Raw genomic sequence first — 18,618 nt, 5'->3', positions numbered from 1 at the left:
ATGCAAAGGGGTGGAAGACTTGAGAAAGGTTAATCAGAAACTAATCAGGCAGAATAGGCAGTCGGGAAACGCCAGAGGAGCCTTGTGAGTGGGGAACACTTGGCTCCCCTTGAACAGTGTTTAACCCCATTGTCTGTTGAAAGCAATTGTACACCTGTATTTCCTTCTGGTTTAGTGGGTCCACTGTCTGATGTGCCGGTGCTGATTGAAGGAGTTAAGGCCAAAGCATTATTAGACAGTGGTTCCCAGGTCACCATATTGTATCGTAGTTTTTACCACACTTACTTAAAACACCTACCTTTGAAGCCCGTGGAAAACCTGGAAATTTGGGGTTTAAGTCAACATGAATATCCCTATGATGGTTACTTATCTGTTCGCCTTGTTTTTGATGAAGATGTTGCTGGTGTGTCCCAGACCGTTGATATCCTGGCATTAGTGTGCCCTGATCCACAGCCAGAGCAGCAGATAGCTATTCTAGTGGGAACCAATACCTCTTTAGTCAGAGGCTTGTTCAAAGCATGCAAGGAGAAGGCTGGAGAAGATTTTCTGAGTGTTTTGGCCGTTCATCCTGTTGTAAAAGCAGCTTACAAGACCATTCAAAATTCCACTAGGGTAAAAGATTCTCCTGAAAGGCCTGGGGTAGTGTGGTTTATTCAACACAAACCTGTTACTTTGAAACCAGGTGAGGTGCTACAAGTTCATGGGAAACCTAAATTCTTTAACGAGTTGGTTGATACACATGTCTTAATTGACCAGGCATCTAACATCAATTCACCTGATGAGCTATTGGTGAGACCTGAGCTACAGCTAGTGTCTGAGATGTCCAACCGGAAGGTTGCAGTAACTGTACGGAACATTTCCAGTAAAGCAGTAACTTTAAAACGTGGAACCCCCATTGCACATATCTTTTCTGTAGATATTGTGCATCAGTTAACTCCGGTAAGTGGGGCCTCTGTCCCTCATACTCAGTTGTCTCGTGATTCATTTAATTTTGGTGATTCTCCACTTCCTGAGGAGGCCAAGAGCCGATTATGTGAGAAGCTCATGGAGAGACAGGATGTGTTTTCTGCTCATGAGTGGGATGTAGGGTGCTCCAAAAGTACAGTGCATGAGATCAGACTTTCTGATTCGACCCCATTTCGAGAGAGGTCACGCCGCTTAGCTCCTAAAGATCTAGAGGATGTACGGAAACATTTGCTTGAACTACAGGAATGTGGCATAATCTCTGAGTCCAGAAGTCCATATGCCTCACCTATTGTGGTGGTAAGGAAAAAGTCTGGTAATGTTAGGATGTGTATTGACTATAGAACACTGAATCGCAGAACTGTTCCTGATCAGTACACTGTGCCTAGGATTGAAGACGCCTTGCATTGTTTGTCGGGTAGCAAGTGGTTTTCGGTACTAGATTTAAGAAGTGGGTATTACCAAATACCTATGAGCCCCGAAGACAAAGAGAAAACTGCGTTCATTTGCCCCCTTGGTTTCTTTGAATTCGAACGCATGCCACAGGGTATTTCTGGGGCACCGGCCACATTTCAGAGAGTCATGGAGCGTACAGTAGGCGACATGAACTTTCTGGAAGTGTTGGTCTATCTGGATGACCTAATAGTGTTTGGTAGAACCATAGAAGAACATGATGAAAGATTGCTCAAGGTGCTTGACCGTTTGAGACAGGAAGGCTTGAAGTTGTCCCTGGACAAATGTCAGTTTTGTAGGACATCTGTAACTTATGTGGGGCATATAGTGTCACAGGACGGAATCGCCACTGATCCCTCAAAAGTGGAAGCAGTTGTAAACTGGCCAAGACCACAAACCTTGACCCAGCTGAGGTCATTTTTAGGGTTTTGTGGTTATTACCGCAGATTTGTGAAGGGATATTCGAGTTTGTGTCACCCTTTGAATCAGTTACTTCAGGGTTATTCTTTACATCAAAACCAGAAAGTGCAGAAACACCGAAAAGCTTCTGATACTGGGCCTTGTAAAACTTCTGAGTGTGTGGGTGCTAGGTGGGATGACAGATGTGAAAAAGCCTTTCAAGAACTGAAACTACGTCTCACTCAGTCTCCGGTATTGGCTTTTGCAGACCATAAGCTACCTTACGTCCTTCATGTGGATGCCAGTCTTGAGGGCTTGGGTGGCGTGCTATATCAGCAGCATCCCGAGGGTTTGCGTCCAGTAGCCTTCATCAGTCGTAGCCTCTCACCCTCCGAACGTAATTACCCGGCCCATAAGCTGGAATTCTTAGCCCTTAAGTGGGCTGTAGTAGATAAGCTGCACGACTACCTCTATGGTGTCAACTTTGAGGTAAGAACGGACAACAACCCTCTGACCTATGTATTAACATCAGCCAAACTGGATGCTACAGGCCATAGGTGGTTGTCGGCTTTGTCGACTTACACTTTCAGTCTGAGGTATAGGCAGGGAAAGAAAAATGTGGATGCAGACTCTTTGTCTAGACGACCTCATGTCTGTATAACGCCTGATGATGACTGGCAGGAGATTTCTGCTCCTGGCGTTCGTTCGCTTTGTCAAGCCGTATCCACTGGTACCAATGGTAGTAAGCTTGAGGAACAGGTAAAACATACTCAAAACTCTTCTTGTGAGGATGAGACACGACCTGTGTGTAATGTTGTTTCTTTTTCTCAGAATGAGCTGAAAAGCTTTGACTTGGACGAGTTGAGTGAAGCTCAGAGAAATGATCATCGTTTAAGTAGTGTAATTACTGCTGTTAGTCAGAAACAACTTCCTGCTAGCCTGGGGTGTGATCACTCAGATTTTAAGATGTGGAGAAAAGAATGGGAGAAGTTGGTCATTGATGATGGTGTGTTGTGTAGGGTTAACACCGCTGAAAACCAGCGACGGAAGCAAATTGTACTTCCTTCTGTTCTCCGTAGCTCTGTGTTGATGTCCCTTCATGACAAAAATGGTCATCTAGGGTTTGACAGGACCTATGCACTGGTAAAAAGCCGTTTTTTTTGGCCTGGGATGAAAACTGAGGTTGAGGAATACTGTAAAACATGTGAGCGATGCATTGTGAGAAAGACTTTGCCTCAAAAACGAGCTCCCATGTCTCATATGCAGAGTTCAGGTCCTTTGGATCTTGTATGTATCGATTTCCTGACCATTGAGCCTGATAGTAGAAATGTGTGCAATGTACTAGTAGTAACTGACCATTTCACTCGTTACGCACAGGCTTTTCCCACCAGAGATCAAAAAGCTCTGACGGTGGCCAAAACGCTGTGTGAAAGGTACTTTGTTCACTACGGTCTACCAAATCGAATCCACTCTGACCAGGGTAGAGATTTCGAAAGTCGCCTGATTAAAGAGATGTTAACTGTGTTGGGCATCAAGAAATCTCGTACATCCCCATACCATCCGCAAGGGGATCCCCAACCAGAAAGATTTAATCGAACACTGCTCAATATGCTTGGTACGTTAAATTCATCGGATAAGTCCAAATGGAGTCAGCACATTGCACAGCTGGTGCATGCATACAATGGTACCAAACATGAGTCTACAGGATTTTCCCCCTATTTTCTTATGTTTGGGCGAGAGCCAAAATTGTCACTTGATGTGTGTTTTGGAGTGCATGGTGATAATTGTGTAAACTCTCATTCCAAGTATGTGGAACACCTAAGAGAGGGGTTACAGAATGCTTACCAGTTGGCTGCTGAAACTTCTACAAAGAAGAACCAGAATAACAAGAGAAGGTATGATCATAAAGTGCACCCAAGTGACTTAAATTCTGGTGATAGGGTGTTCATAAGAAATCTTGGATTGAAAGGGAAACAAAAACTTGCTGATCGTTGGAGTTCTGTGGTGTACTTGGTAGAGAACCAGTTGCCCAACTTGCCAGTGTATCGTTTGAGTCCCGAAACTGGTGAAAGTCCGTCCAAAGTTTTGCACAGAGATCATATTCTGTCTTTAAAACATCAGGTCAGAGTACAGCAGAATGAAACTGTAGCAAGTCCCAAGCATAATCGCAGGAGAAAGAGCAAACGTAACAAGAGAACAAAAAAGGTTGAAACTTTGGTTGAAGAGCCAAATGATGGGTACTCCTCTGAGTCTGAGGGGGTTTACTATCCGTGTTTGGTTGGTGAGTTCATTCCTGGTGAAGTGAATAAGCCTGTGGTACAGGAACCTATAAGTGAGGTTGAGAGTTTGCATGAACAGACTTGTGATACTGTGGAAGATGATACCCAGAACAGGGAAACTCACAGTAGTGTCACCACTGAATCCGTTCATGAAGCAAGAGGTGAAACTTTTGTGAGAAGATCAGGTCGGGAGAGAAAACCGCCCATAAGATTTACCTATCCCCAGCTGGGTAAGCCAAGCAAAGAAACTGTAGTCTCTGTCAAGAATAATAGACTATGCTGTAAGCAGAGTGATAATTGTTTATTCTGGTGGTGCAATCCTTATGCTTTGTGCAAGCCTTGCTCAGAAAGGGTGAATTATTTTCCCTGTATTGTTCCCTGTGTTTAATAACACCAATTCAATAAATGTTTAAATGTTAAGTACTGCATGTGGGCATGCTTATTTTTAGTGAGGGGAGGATGTAACACCCTTAAAAAATGTAAATGTTTGTTACTAAAGTTTCTATTCTATTGTATTTGTTTTTAATATACTGTGTAAAATGGAAATGTTGTTTTGTTTTCATATTTTCCCTGTTGAATATGTTTTTCATGGTATCCAATCAGAATACGCTCCAGTGTGATGTGAAGAGACTGTTTTCTCCCATAGAGGGCGATACTGGATATGCTAGAGGGAGCACGAGAGAAAAGAGAGGGGGAGAGGAAGACAAGGGGAACGTATGCATGGGCGTTGTGCTCGCGGAGCTCAAGAAATTTATGACAAACTGTGTTTTTTGATTTTGCTTAAGAGAAACTTTGAAGTGACAGTGTTTAGCGACCCACCTGAGTTCATTTACGGTGTCCGTATGAGTTTTTGCGTTTTCGCATTCAGCACGTGGAGCAAGGTTTTCGGGTGGCTGCCACGTGAGATCAGTAGCTGGACGAATCCTCCATTACTCGACTCACTGAAACTCTGGAGTCCCCGTGTCTGCACGTGTGTCAACATTTGTTTGTCTCTTGAACAGAGTTTTTTTCTTGAGTGAAACAACATCGGACGATCGGCATTTGTCACTGGATCGTGTCGTCAGGATCGTTTCGTATGGATCGTGATTCGTGAGTACTGAAACCAGGCCTAACAGTTAAGTCTTTCCTCTACGATTGATGAACATTTTAAAAGTGTCTCAATAACGTTTACTTGCACCCCTACAAGCAAATCTCACTCGGAGTTTTCTGTATTTGGGGGAATTTCGGACCTTGATCATTTTATTCAAAAGTGAGTCGTCTGAACAAAAGAATCGTTCAAAGGAATCGAACATTGAATCGGTATTTTCCAATCAGTTCCTTTAACTATTGTGAATGAAACGGGTTTTGTATGCCAGATTTCTAAACTGTTATTTTATTTACTAACTGTTTTAGTGTTTAATCTGTGGAAATAGCCTATTGCTGTTTTTATTGGGCTTGAAACAAATGTTCGGGGTTCATTTTGAAGAAAACCCAAGTGATATATTATCTGTACCTTGAAGCACAGAGCTTGTTGAACAGTGATTTACTTTTAAGAATACTACGAGGTATTTTGTTTTTTTATGTGAGAATCATTTTCAAATAATTGTTTATTTTTACCCAGTTTATTTCATTTGTTTATTTCTTTTTGGTTTACTACATTTTGTTTTCTTTAAATAAACTTTATTTTCTCTTACCTTTCAAACACTTAGTGGTGTAATACATTTTGGGTGGCTTATACATGTATGTTTTCTTCAGTGGTAAAGCATTGACATAACCATAGAAAAAGGGTCAGTATAATTCATACTATAAGTCTAACACTGAGAGTCAAGGATCTTCTGTGCAGCAGTAAGATTGTACACAGTATCATAACAATAGGGTTACAGTAACAACTGGATCACAATTGAGGGAGAGATATGTGATGTTCACAGGCCCGGCGTGTTGGTTATCACTCCCCTGGCTCACCTGCACTTCCTTTTTTCCCACAGGGCCACTGACTTACTGGTAAACGGTGCGTCGTCCGTGCTTCTGGTCAACCCGCGGCTCACCCACGCTTTCCTCTCCAGTGGGGCCAGGGACCTCAAGAAACACAAAAAGCACACACCAGGACAACTCTTCATACAAGTTATGTACAGATAAGTACCACCACGTTTACTCACGCTTTGTTTCCAATAACCTCGGTTCACTGCGCTCTTGATGGCTCTGTGTCCACTCTTTCTCACTGAAACTCCACAATATTCCTTCGTCAGCTGATTGTCTCTTCCTCTCTTCCCCAGGAGAGCGATCCGACCAGCGTGGTCCGTCTGCAAAGCAGCAACACAGCGTACACAAAGTATACCACCAGCACCCCGTTTGAAGTCTTCAAAGGTGTTTTTATACACTGACTCTTCTCCTTGTCAGCCTATTAGCAACCGCTGTGTAAATCATCCCCACCTGTGCGCAATCAGGCTTAATTTTGACTTTGGGGAAACCCTGGAAATGAAATGTGGAAGCCGGGTTCCGCCCGTCGTCGGTTCAACCAAGGATGTGGAAGACGGGTTCCGCCCGTCGTTGGTTCAAACCATCACCTGTGACAGTATTTTAAACTAAATAAAAGTTGAATCGCTTCACGAGATCCGTGAATCTTTTCAAGGACCGCATTCTATTGTTCAAGCCATTAAAACCCGCGCACAGGCGGTACCAGTAGAGAACGCGGATGCGTGCTCATATCTGTCGTTTTAAACGTTTAAAGACCTTTTTATCTCATCTTCTGGTTTGTTTTTAATTAATGTCTTCTTAAACCCATCTGTGAATATGTGTTTATTACACAACAAATGTAATTCTGTCCGCATTTTAGTTTTGAAATTAGAACCATGTTAAAACATGTCATGTTTTTAAGGTGAAGCGCCCCAGCCTGTATTTTATGACAAATATTGATGGATCTAAACTTTAGTTTTTAACATCAAAAGATTCTTTATAGACTATCAAGAATGAAACATTTTAGATTTGTCGGGGGTAAACTTATATCTGATGTCACTTTAACAGCGCCGTGTCACGAATAAAACTTTAACAGTTATTTTAGTTTCTAACCAGACAAGTGTTTAGGCCAGTGTTTCCCAACCCTGGTCCTCGGGCACCCCCTCCCAGAAAGTTTTAGATGTCTCCTTATTTAAAACACCTGATTTGACTCATCAACCTCCTTCCAAAATGGTAAAGACGTGTCCCTAACAAGCTGATGAGTTAAATCAGGTGTGCTTAATAAGGAGACATCTAAAACTTTCTGGAAGGGGGGGGCCTGAGGACCAGGGTTGGGAAACACTGGTTTAGGCTATGTGTGCGTGCGTTCGGGTCTGTGCGTGTGTGCGCTAGGGGTCTGTGTATATGTGTGTGTGTGTGTGTGTGTGTCTGCGCTCCCCAGTAAACAATTACGGTCTTTCAACGTTGAAATATGGTTGAAAATAAGTCGGGCCGCCTTGGACTGGTTTACAACGTGATTTCAACTAAGTAGTTTTGACTGGACTGTTTGACTACGTGTTTTCAACAGACCACGTTTTCAACTCATAATCTAATGGTGCGTTTACACCAACCGCGGTAGAGGCGTGAAGCGCGAGTGATTTCAATGTTAAGTCAATGTGCAGACGCATTGACGCGCGTCAGGAGGTCCCGCGGAGCGGAAGACGCGTTTCCGCCTCATTCGCGCGTGAATTGAGCGTTGTGCGCGGTACGTGCGAATGGTGCTATTGTGCATTTTGCGTTTCACGCGAATTTGTGGTTGACGCCCGAGTTGAAAAATTTGAACTTTGGCGGACTTTCGCGCCGCGTTAACCAATCAGGAGCCTGCCTGCTGCTGTGGTGGCAGCCCCGCCCGGAGTCACTCACTCAAGCAGTCACTCGAAGATATGACACAAGTTGTTATTTCTATAGAGGAGACAGGAATAAAAAGGACCTTGTTTGGAAGAGTGTCAGTAAGGACTTTGGGCAACCTGGTAAGTTGTAATGCACACTTCACTTTTGAGTCACGTGACGTTTATCGACCCGTGTCGTTTATTTTCCCCCTATAGTAAGGTTACCCAATACAAACTGGTAACTCTCTTGATAAATGCACAAGTAACATCAGCCAGCTTGCAAACAGACACTCGCACAGCAGTTGCCCCTCCCACAAGAAGCGGATTTTGCCTCGGACGCGCGTCAAATGCTTGCTTTTTCAGCGCGTCTACTCCGCTCTACACGCGCGAATGGATTCAAAGTGTTCAAGCGGCAAACTAGGCGCGGTAGACACGATTTTGACGCCCAAAACGCGTTTGGTGTAAACCCTGCATAAGACAGCTAGATAATCTGTTATACATGCTAAAACAACGCAGAAAACAAATTACCAAACCATGTTTATTATTATTGTAGATCATTCTTGTTAATGATTGCGCTTGCGTACTCTATGGACATTGAGAGACACCGTACTAGTGGAAGTCCGCATGAGTCCTGTTGGCCCTGTTTTATATTCCCCTGCCGGGTTGAAGTGTTTTTGTTGCCTGTGGTTGTGTAAGCTGTAAATTGAATATACACTACAGATGTTTATGTAATAAATACAGCTGGTTTGGATTTATCATGGACTCTTCACTCATTTCTACAATCAGGGCCGCCTTAACCTAATGTGAGGCCCCGGGGCTAAGAGGTTTTGTAGGCCCCCCTTCCCCTCGATTTATAGTCTCTTTTTTAATTGTAATATCTAGGTAATCTACATCACAAAATGCATTAGTTTCTTTCGAGACATACAACAGTGAGTTTTCCCTCTTTGAGCCAGAAAACACCATAATATTGTTATTAACATATCGCTGAGCCCACTTGAGCATAAACACAAGACACTTTATTTAACAACCACACACAGCAACTTGTGGTGATAATAAAACCAAAATGTGTAAAAGTTTATATGTTTATAAGCTTTATGTTTATATAGTTTTTGGAATATAATTTGCAGAAAATTGCCACTCACTAACTAAATGCTCACATAAGTTTTAAAAATATAATAAGTTAAAGTTAGTTTTAAAGTAAAAATGCATTAATGATAACAAAAGATAAGTCTTTATAGACATAATCTTGTTAAATGCATTAATGATGACAAAAGCTAAGTCTTTATAGACAGAATCTTGTTTTTTAATCAGTTATTTATTTTGTAGGCTATTGAAGATATAGTATGCATTGTATTTAGTATTTATGCATATGTTGATACATAAGCATGTAAAACGACCAAGTATGAATATGCACAGAACAGACAGGGAACATACCTGTATATAAGATCTTTAGATAATGAGATTATAATGGTGCTATCAGGGGATGATCATTTGAGATGGTTTTGTCGCTCTTTACTTTCTAAGACTTGCACCTTTACCGTTGCGTCTCTTTCTCGTCTTTCTACCAACAGATGTGTGTACTGTGAGCTGACGTCGCGTCAAACTACATCGCTCCAGCTGCGCACGCGTCACTGATATAAACGCGAGTAAACTTAAACTTTATAACAACTAACAGCATTATGTGCAGGAACTCCTTTCTTAATTTAGCGGCACAGTTTCTTGTGCACGGGTCAGGGACTTCTGCATGCCAGAGACTCAGCTGAACGAGCACAGAGAGCGCACGAAAGAGAGAGAGAGCTGATTATGAAATTTCAGAAATTACTCTTTCATTTGTTGGTGGATTATTTCCCGTTTCTCTGTCACACTCAGTCTAACGTGCAGGAATGTCAAGTTGACAACGCGCACTTAATTACATTAAGCGGAATAAAAAATATGTTACGTCCCAGATAGCAAAAAATATCCGCAGGACTTCTTTTTGCCGCCAGCCCTAAGCTGTCGGCTATAGGTGCGTCCCGCTGACATTTTATTTCACGTTAAGTTACAACGGACCAATCAGCAGCCTTGTAACGTGCAATTAGAGTGATTGACAGAAAACCCGACAAGTTACAAAACAATATGACATTTTCAGCTCATCATGAACGCAAACTTGGGAGGCCCTTGAACTTGGGAGGCCCCTGGGCTTCAGCCCAGGTAAGCCCGTGCATTAAGGCGGCCTTGTCTACAATTATCTTAAGTAAATGTAAAGAGTTTTACATATTACGTCAAAGTTATAAAAAATATGAAACTGCGATTGAGGTGCAAAGAGGATTCATGATATAATTACCCCACCTCACCAGGTGGCGGTAATGCACCATTTAAGGTAGTTGCCAACCGCAATAAAACTGTCAATAAAAGAAGAAGAAGCGAAGAGGCGTGTGAGTGTGACGCGAATCTTCCACCCATCATCACAGAGAGAAGCCCAACCAACCGCCAGATTACAGAAATCTCTGGACTGCTCATAGCAGGGATTTTCAAAGCTGTCCTGGAGGACCACTGGTACTGCACATTTTGCATGTTTCCCTTTTGTGACACACCTCATTCAGTTACCTTACACACCCAGTTCAAGTCTTGCAGTCTCTACTAATCAGCTGAAAATTTAAACCAGGTGTGTCTAATGAGGGAGACATGCAAATTGTGCAGTACTAGTAGTCCTCCAGGACAGCTTTGAAAACCTCTGGCTCATTGCATTGGACTGACCTATGTTTACTGCGCTCTGAAATCTGTGTTGGTATATGTTTATTGCACTCTGTGTTGTTACTGGACCGACCTGTTTATTGCAGACTGTGAAATCTGTTGGTTACTTGACTGTTTGCACTATTTAAAATGTGCTGTTTTATTAAAGTTATTATAACCCTTTAAAGCTTTGTTTCATATTATAAAATGTTATTTGGTATGTTAATGTGGTCCTGTTTTCAACATTAAAAAGATGGATGAATATGGACCAAAATTAGACGTTGAAGGTCGACCTGATTTGAACGTTGAAAAGATGGATGAATATGACGTCTTTTCAATTTTCATTTTCAACCTTCAATGGACCAAAATTAGACGTTGAAGATCGACCTGATTTGAACGTTGAAAAGATGGACGAATATGACGTCTTTTCAATTTTCATTTTCAACCTTCAATGGACCAAAATTAGACGTTGAAGATCGACCTGTTTTCAACGTTGAAAAGAAGGACAAATTTGACGTCTTTTCAATTTTCATTTTCAACCTTCACTGGACCATAATTAGACGTTGAAGATCGACCTGTTTTCAACGTTGAAAAGTTGGACAAATTTGACGTCTTTTCAATTTTCATTTTCAACCTTCAGTGGACCAAAATTAGACGTTGAAGGTTAACGTCTACTCAACGTCCAATAGACGACTTTTTGCTACCTGGGTCGTGTCTTTGGGTGTGAGTATGAGAGTCTGCGTGTGTGTGCGTGTGTGTGTTTGCAAGTGTGCGCTTGTGTCTCTGGCTTTTTCTAAAATCTTGATTTTAATTCTGCCCCCATTGACAAAAAGTAAAATTATTTTTTAGATTTTTGGCTTCATTACACAGATACTGATTAAAACATGTTATCTCATATCTGGTTTGTTTTTAATTAATGTAGCCACCTGTTATCCCTTTAGGGAACAATAAAATGTTTGCAAATATTATTTATCAAAGGTGACGATGTTATAATCCAGGTTGTCACTAACGTGACAACAAACATTTCTTTAAAGACAAAACATTTAACAAACTTGACATGGCTCACAGAGACACACTAGGCTTTTTTGTGTGGTTTTGTTAAACCTGATTGTGTGCTTCCATAAAACTATCTATAACCACAACACCAGCTAGGACGTGGCTCTACATAACATTAAAATCATGTACTTACATTAAATAGGTAAACCTTAATTTTTACTAAATAAAATAAAAATATACTATTTGAACATCTTAACTGATATTAGGTTAGGTTTAAGATGAATTACCATCTATAGCTTTACGACTTAAAGCACAAACCCCCAGAGGATGTGTAGGGGGTGTGTGGCTTAGAAGTTATCACGTGGTGGGGGCCAAACGACCAATGCCACAGGGGTTTGTGAAGCAGACCAGGTCATGCACAGATGAGACGCTCTTCTTCTGAACACAGGAACTTTACCAAAAACTTAACCCGGATTAACACAACACAGAACAATTTTGAACAACTGTGGCGGATTCGCACACCCCAGAGGTTTGTTTTAGGTTTCAGGAACTGTGGACACTATTTGCACAAATTAAGGCACGATCCTTTTGTTGATGCCAAGGTGATCGAACTCGCAAACAATCAATCAAACGTTGTGCGAAAAGACCTGTGGACACTATTTGACCAAATTAAGGCCAATCCTTTTGTTGCTGCGAAGGTGTCCGAACTCACAAACAAACAATCAAGCGCTCTGCGAAAGTTGTCTACGGCGCTGCGGATTCTTAAAAAGGTGGCACAAAGATCATTCAAACGACTTCGCAATGGCCAGATGGGTTATGTGTATGGTACAGACCTTTATAAAGATATGCTTAAAAAGAACTACAAGCGGGAGATGACCAATCTACTATGTACTGTGATATACAAAGATGCCAATGTGTGCCTGCCTCCAAATTATTGCGAAGCTAATGCCGAGCGTGTAACCAGACTCAAGGAAAAAACAGATGGTGTGAAAAGTATAGATGAATCTTTCAATAATATGGTTCAGATAACTCTTCATGCCAGAGAGCCAGCCTGTGTGCTTATTAGAAAAGCCCTAGAGATATTTTATGAATGTGATGACGAGTTTTACATTGTTAACATCATTCTCATGTCGGCATTTGTAATTCATGTATGCGTTGATATGCTTGTAAAGAAACATTGAGGCTGTTTACACTTGGCATTAACATGTGTTTTCGTTGATCGGATCACAAGTGGACGACGTTAATGCCAGGTGTAAACGGTGTTCAAAACGTTTTGAGCTCGTCCACTTTCGACCACTTTCAACCACATCCAGAGGTGGTCGAAACCACTTTCGATCGGATCGCTTTGGAGTTGCGGAACGCACATGTGGTTGAATGCGTTCGAACAGCCACACGCGACCGCCTTTTCTCCGCCCATTTATTTAATCTGAGGTATTAAACACAAGTTTTACGTCTTTTTTGACTTCTGGCGTGAACATTCGGTGAACAGCTCTATTTTTAGCCTTTCATTGATAAAACTAAGCGCCTGATCTCCGTAGTTTCGTTTTGAAAGCGTATGAAAGTTGCGTGATCCTATTTCATCAATTGCGCTGAAAATTTAAAGAAAGCTCTTACATACTCATGTACAAAACACTGTGCAGCATGTTTACTTGCTAAACAAGCAGTGCACTCCAACATAATATTAGTTTGGGTCCATATTAACTCATAATTACTCCCGCTCGGGTTTGAATGACAGCAGAGAGACTCGCCCACCGTCTCACAGACCACCCCCTAATATTCAGCACAGAAGAAGCGGTCGAAAGTGGACAAAAGAGACGGATTTAAATACCAGGTGTAAACGTAATGTGTCTCTCTCGTCCACTTGTGATCCGATCGATGAAAACACATCTTAATACCAAGTGTAAACAGCCCCATTAAGAAGTTAATGTATGTGAAATCATAGAAAACGCCGTACATTTCATGTTTGAAAAGGGTCTAGGTTCCTGCATACACTTTCTAACCATTTAAGTTTTAAAACTCATACATATGAGTACTGTAAATTATAAGTGCATATGACTAAAATTTTTGAGTTACCTTTACTCAAATATATTAAGTTTGCTTAAGTTCATACCACTCAAATAGTTTTAGTTCTCTTAATACATTTATTTAGTTCACACAACTATATAGCTACTCAAATGGTTTGAGGAAAACGATTAAATGGTTTAAGTTGATTTAACTCAAATTAATTAAGTTACATAAGATCAGAAAAACATTAGTATAAAAAACATAAAAAGGGTAAAATTATCACAGTTTATTGAACAACCATTTATTTTACAAACATTGTTTTAGACATAAAACAAAAGTGTGCTTTTCAGTCCAAATTCACATTAAAACTAATATTACATATATCAAGTATTCCTTTGAATTTCAATGTACTGTACACTTTTAGTCTACGCCAAACAGTGAGAAAACAAAAATATTATTGTTTCACCGACAAAACATGGTGTACTCACAGCATAATCATATATATATATATAATATTTTAGAACATGTAAAAGAAATGAAAGCAAACACCTTGAACACACTTTGCTTACATGTTGGAATATCAGATTGTTGTTTAAAACAATTAACAAACTTCTTAAACCTCATAACCAAACCATTTGCTCCTCTGTTGGGATGTGTAACAAATTTCATAGATACTTTACTGAAAAAGTGGAAGATATCTACAGCTCCATGGCTACTGTTCACTCTCGCTCACGTAATGATTCTCATTGTATGTATTTATCTTCAACATTCACTATTTTTGTCACTGTTACCACAGATGATATTTCAAAGCTGGTTGTGTCTATGAGCTCATCTATATGTTCTCTCGATCCCATACCCACAGAGATGTTAAAAAAGTGTCTACCACTATTGTGCCCCTCTATCACTGGTATTATTAACCATTCTTTATTAACTGGTCAGGTTCCTTCTCCCCTTAAGTTAGCTGCCATCACACCAGTCCTTAAAAAGACTGGTTGTGATATGGATGATTTGGCTAATTATAGGCCTATTGCCCATTTACCTTTTTTAGCTAAGGTCTTGGAACGAGTTGTAGCTGGCCAGCTACAGCAATATCAGACCATCAACAATCTTCTAGAACCATTTCAGTCTGGATTCAGATCAGGTCATAGTACTGAAACTGCCCTGGTCCGGGTCACAAATGACCTTCTCATTTCCGCTGATATGGGTGTATGTAGCATTTTAGTACTGTTAGACATCACTGCCGCATTTGAAACAATATCTCATGCTGTCCTTCTTGAAAGACTGTCTATCTGGTTAGGAATCTCTGGTGTTGTGCTTGACTGGTTTACATCTTATCTCACAAATCGATTTCAGTTTGTGTCTTTGGGGGAAAACAAATCTTCACCAACATTAGTCCAGCAGGGTGTCCCACAAGGGTCGGTGCTTGGTCCCATTTTATTCAACATCTATATGCTACCTCTGGGTGACATCATCCGTAAGTTTGGGTTAGGGTTTCATTGTTATGCTGACGATACGCAGATTTATATCAGCATGCACCCTAATCCAAACCTTGCAGTCACAGCCCTTAGCACTTGCTTGGATGAGATAAAAGCCTGGATGCATGACAATTTTCTTAAGCTTAACCAGGCAAAAACTGAACTTCTTTTTGTCGGCACACCAACATCCTTACTCAAGCTTAACATTTCTGAATTGATAATTACTAATGATTTTCTTAACCCGTCTTCTCAAGTGCGCAATCTTGGCGTTATTTTCGATCCTGAACTTATGTTTGATGCCCATATTAAGAATGTCTCAAAAACGGCATTCTTCCATCTTAGAAATATCAGTAGATTGCGACAATCTCTATCGCTGCCAGATGCAGAGAGGCTTATTCATGCCTTTATTACGTCGAGGCTCGATTATTGTAATGCGCTCTACCTTGGTCTCCCTAAACGGTCCATCAAAAAATTACAATATATACAAAACTCAGCTGCTCGGTTATTGACACATACAACTACTCGCCAACATATTACTTCAGTACGCTTTGATTTACATTGGCTGCCTATACAAGCACGTATAGAATTCAAACACTGGTTTTAACATATAAAGCCATTCATGAAATGGCCCCTGCGTACCTTTGCAGTCTGGTCACTGCTCATCTCCCAGCACGCTCTCTGTGCTCTACCAAGTCATGCATCCTACAGCAGCCTCGATATAAATTAAAATCTATGGGTGGTCGAGCATTCTCAGTCGCTGCACCACGTTTATGGAATGCTCTACCACCGGAAATCAAAGACTCTCCAACATTGGATTGTTTTAAGAAGTGTTTAAAGACACACCTTTTTAGAACTGCTTACTGTACATGAATGTATTTAATTTACTATATTTTTAGAACTGTTTTGCATTGTTGGTTATTATTTTAGTGTGTTCTATTATATGTTCTTTCTGTATGCTGTAGCGCTTTGAGTTTAAGAAAAGCGTGTGTAACCAAATTCAAGGTTATTTAGGGTAGAAGTGGGTTACTCATAGCCGGACTATATTGAGTCAATAGTTAGCAGTCATTTCAACGTCTCGGTTTTTGCTTGCTGGGGACGTTTCTGTCTGTTAGAGAAAGTCAAGATTCACCTGGGAGCAATTTACCAATTCAGGACAGATTTATATTAATGGAAATGTATAGAAATATGTTTGATCATATCCTGTATTTTGACAACATGTTCAACCATTTTGCATGTAAAGACTTATACTATGAAGTAATGCCTAAATATTGTGGGGGTTAGACTGTTCAACAGAGACCCATTATAATACATTTTGATCAACATGACATAAGCAACTGATAATGTAGGAAAAAGCAGAGAATTGTACATAATCATTTGCATGGATGTACCAAAGCATTTGCAACTTGTTCAAAGATATGAGAAACTGCTTTTTTTGATGTGCACAAGTGACACGATGTGAAAATTGAACAAGCAGTTTTGAGAATTTCAATTCTGATCTGAGAAATGTACCAAAGCGACTGAGAAAAACTGTAATACACTATCCTTCAGTGCATAAAAGTGTATTTCTACCACTCTCCCAAAACTTGCAAAAATGAAACATTCGCTGTGAGCTCAGAATACAAGACCACTATTTTCACACAGTTTTATTCATTGACATGCCATAATACACTGAATAATGTAGATGAATAGTCACTATCAAACAACACTGTAACTTTGGTGAGAGTAATGATTTGGGCTGGAATATTGGGAAGTAAGATGGTAGGTCTCTTTAGGATCCCTGAGGGGTTCAAATGGGCATCTAGAAGATATGCAGAGTTCCTAAAAGATAGCTTTTCACTATACATGGATTTCCCGTTTACAAACATTACAGGGTACGCACGCACTTCAGGAGTGCTACAACCTGACTCCAATGAGCTTTTTTGAGGTAATTAAATCAAGGGTTCACATACTTTTTCCACAAGCACTATAAAGTTTTTTGGTTGTTCTCAATAAAGACATGAAAGATCAGGTTTTTTTGTGTTATTCTTTTTAGACACATTTTATGACAAATTTATTCAGAAAACTCCAATTCCAAAAGGTTCACATACTTTTCTTGCTACTGTATAATACAAGCTCTTCTAAACATTTAGCAGAACTGGACATTACTAACAAGTATTTCTTTATAGTGAAAAACACAGAAAATAACTAAGTATTATTAAATAGTATGTTATGAATACTGTATGTTAGAAAGCATGTTGATATCTACAGATCCACTGTCAAGTTAGTTAGGTCAACAAAATCATTCAACACAATCCCAACACAAAATGAGTAAGTTAACTATTAAATTTAAGGGGGATAAACATGATAAAGTTTTTCAAAAAACATGTGATAGTCGTGCAACAAAATCAGCTCTTCTGGAAATTGTTAGCCATTTAAATAATCATTTATGTATGTTACATTTACTTTAATACATTGTGTTACAACAGCAAAATTAGCTATTACTGTAGCGCAAATAAGTTAAAAATGGCAACAACTGCATAAATTATCTGCTGAAACAAAAACTTTTTGCTACACATTACATATATGATACAGGAGACCTGACATAAGGAGGAGAAACGTACACAATGCAAACTTTCGGTAGTGACAACCGAATTAAAATGCGGGAGCGAATCCCCTAAATGTTCGTTTCATGTCTGTACCACTGATCTATATAAATGACTGGATTGCGCACAGAAGGCTTAACGTAACAGCGTGAGGTGAAGCCAGCACAGAGTTCGAGCCGCCATCTTGGTATACCCAACCGGCAGACAGCGTCATTGACTTCCATTCAAATTCATGTTTTAAATTCACTCGCTTTACAGCGTATCAGTCACGCAAGATTATTTTTAGGATATGTGTAGGTAAATTAACTGTTAATTCTGGTGTTATTTGCAATGTTTATGCTTTTATCGGACAGGAACATGGATTTATAAAAAAACTTTAAAGGGGACAGAGAATGAAAAAACATTTTTACCTTGTCTTTGTTGAATAAAGGTAGTCTACCCACATTCACAAACATACAAAAAGTGCTAAACATGCTAAACATCTCAGTCTCATAGAAATTCCCCTTTTAGAAATGTCAGCCAGAAAACAGCCCATTCTGAAAAACTGATGCTTATGACATCACAGGCATCTAACTGCCCTTCCACTTTAAAATAATTGGCTACATTTTTTGAGTGGCAGCAAAGTCAGCCAATCAGTAATGAGATTGCAAGTTAAGCCAGTAGGGGGAGCCAAATAGGTGCAAAACCACTTGTTCAAATTCCCCACCTTAATAGAGCTTTCTGAGAGAGGTTTTTAGGAAGCTTCTAAGGCATTATAGACCCAAACAAAATTTTTTTGTCTACATGTCACATCACAGAACAAGGATAAATACCCCGTTCAATCATTCTATGTCAACTTTAAGGTGAGTGTGTGCTCCGTTCTGTTAATGACACGAGTATAAATAAAGTTTTTTTTTTGACATTTAGCTACACGGTCAGCATTATTTCTCTAAATAAGTTTAGGTAACTTAAGTTA

The sequence above is a fragment of the Misgurnus anguillicaudatus genome, chromosome 6 (assembly GCF_027580225.2).
Source record: "Misgurnus anguillicaudatus chromosome 6, ASM2758022v2, whole genome shotgun sequence".
NCBI lineage: Eukaryota > Metazoa > Chordata > Actinopteri > Cypriniformes > Cobitidae > Misgurnus > Misgurnus anguillicaudatus.
This window is presented reverse-complemented; position numbering follows the sequence as displayed.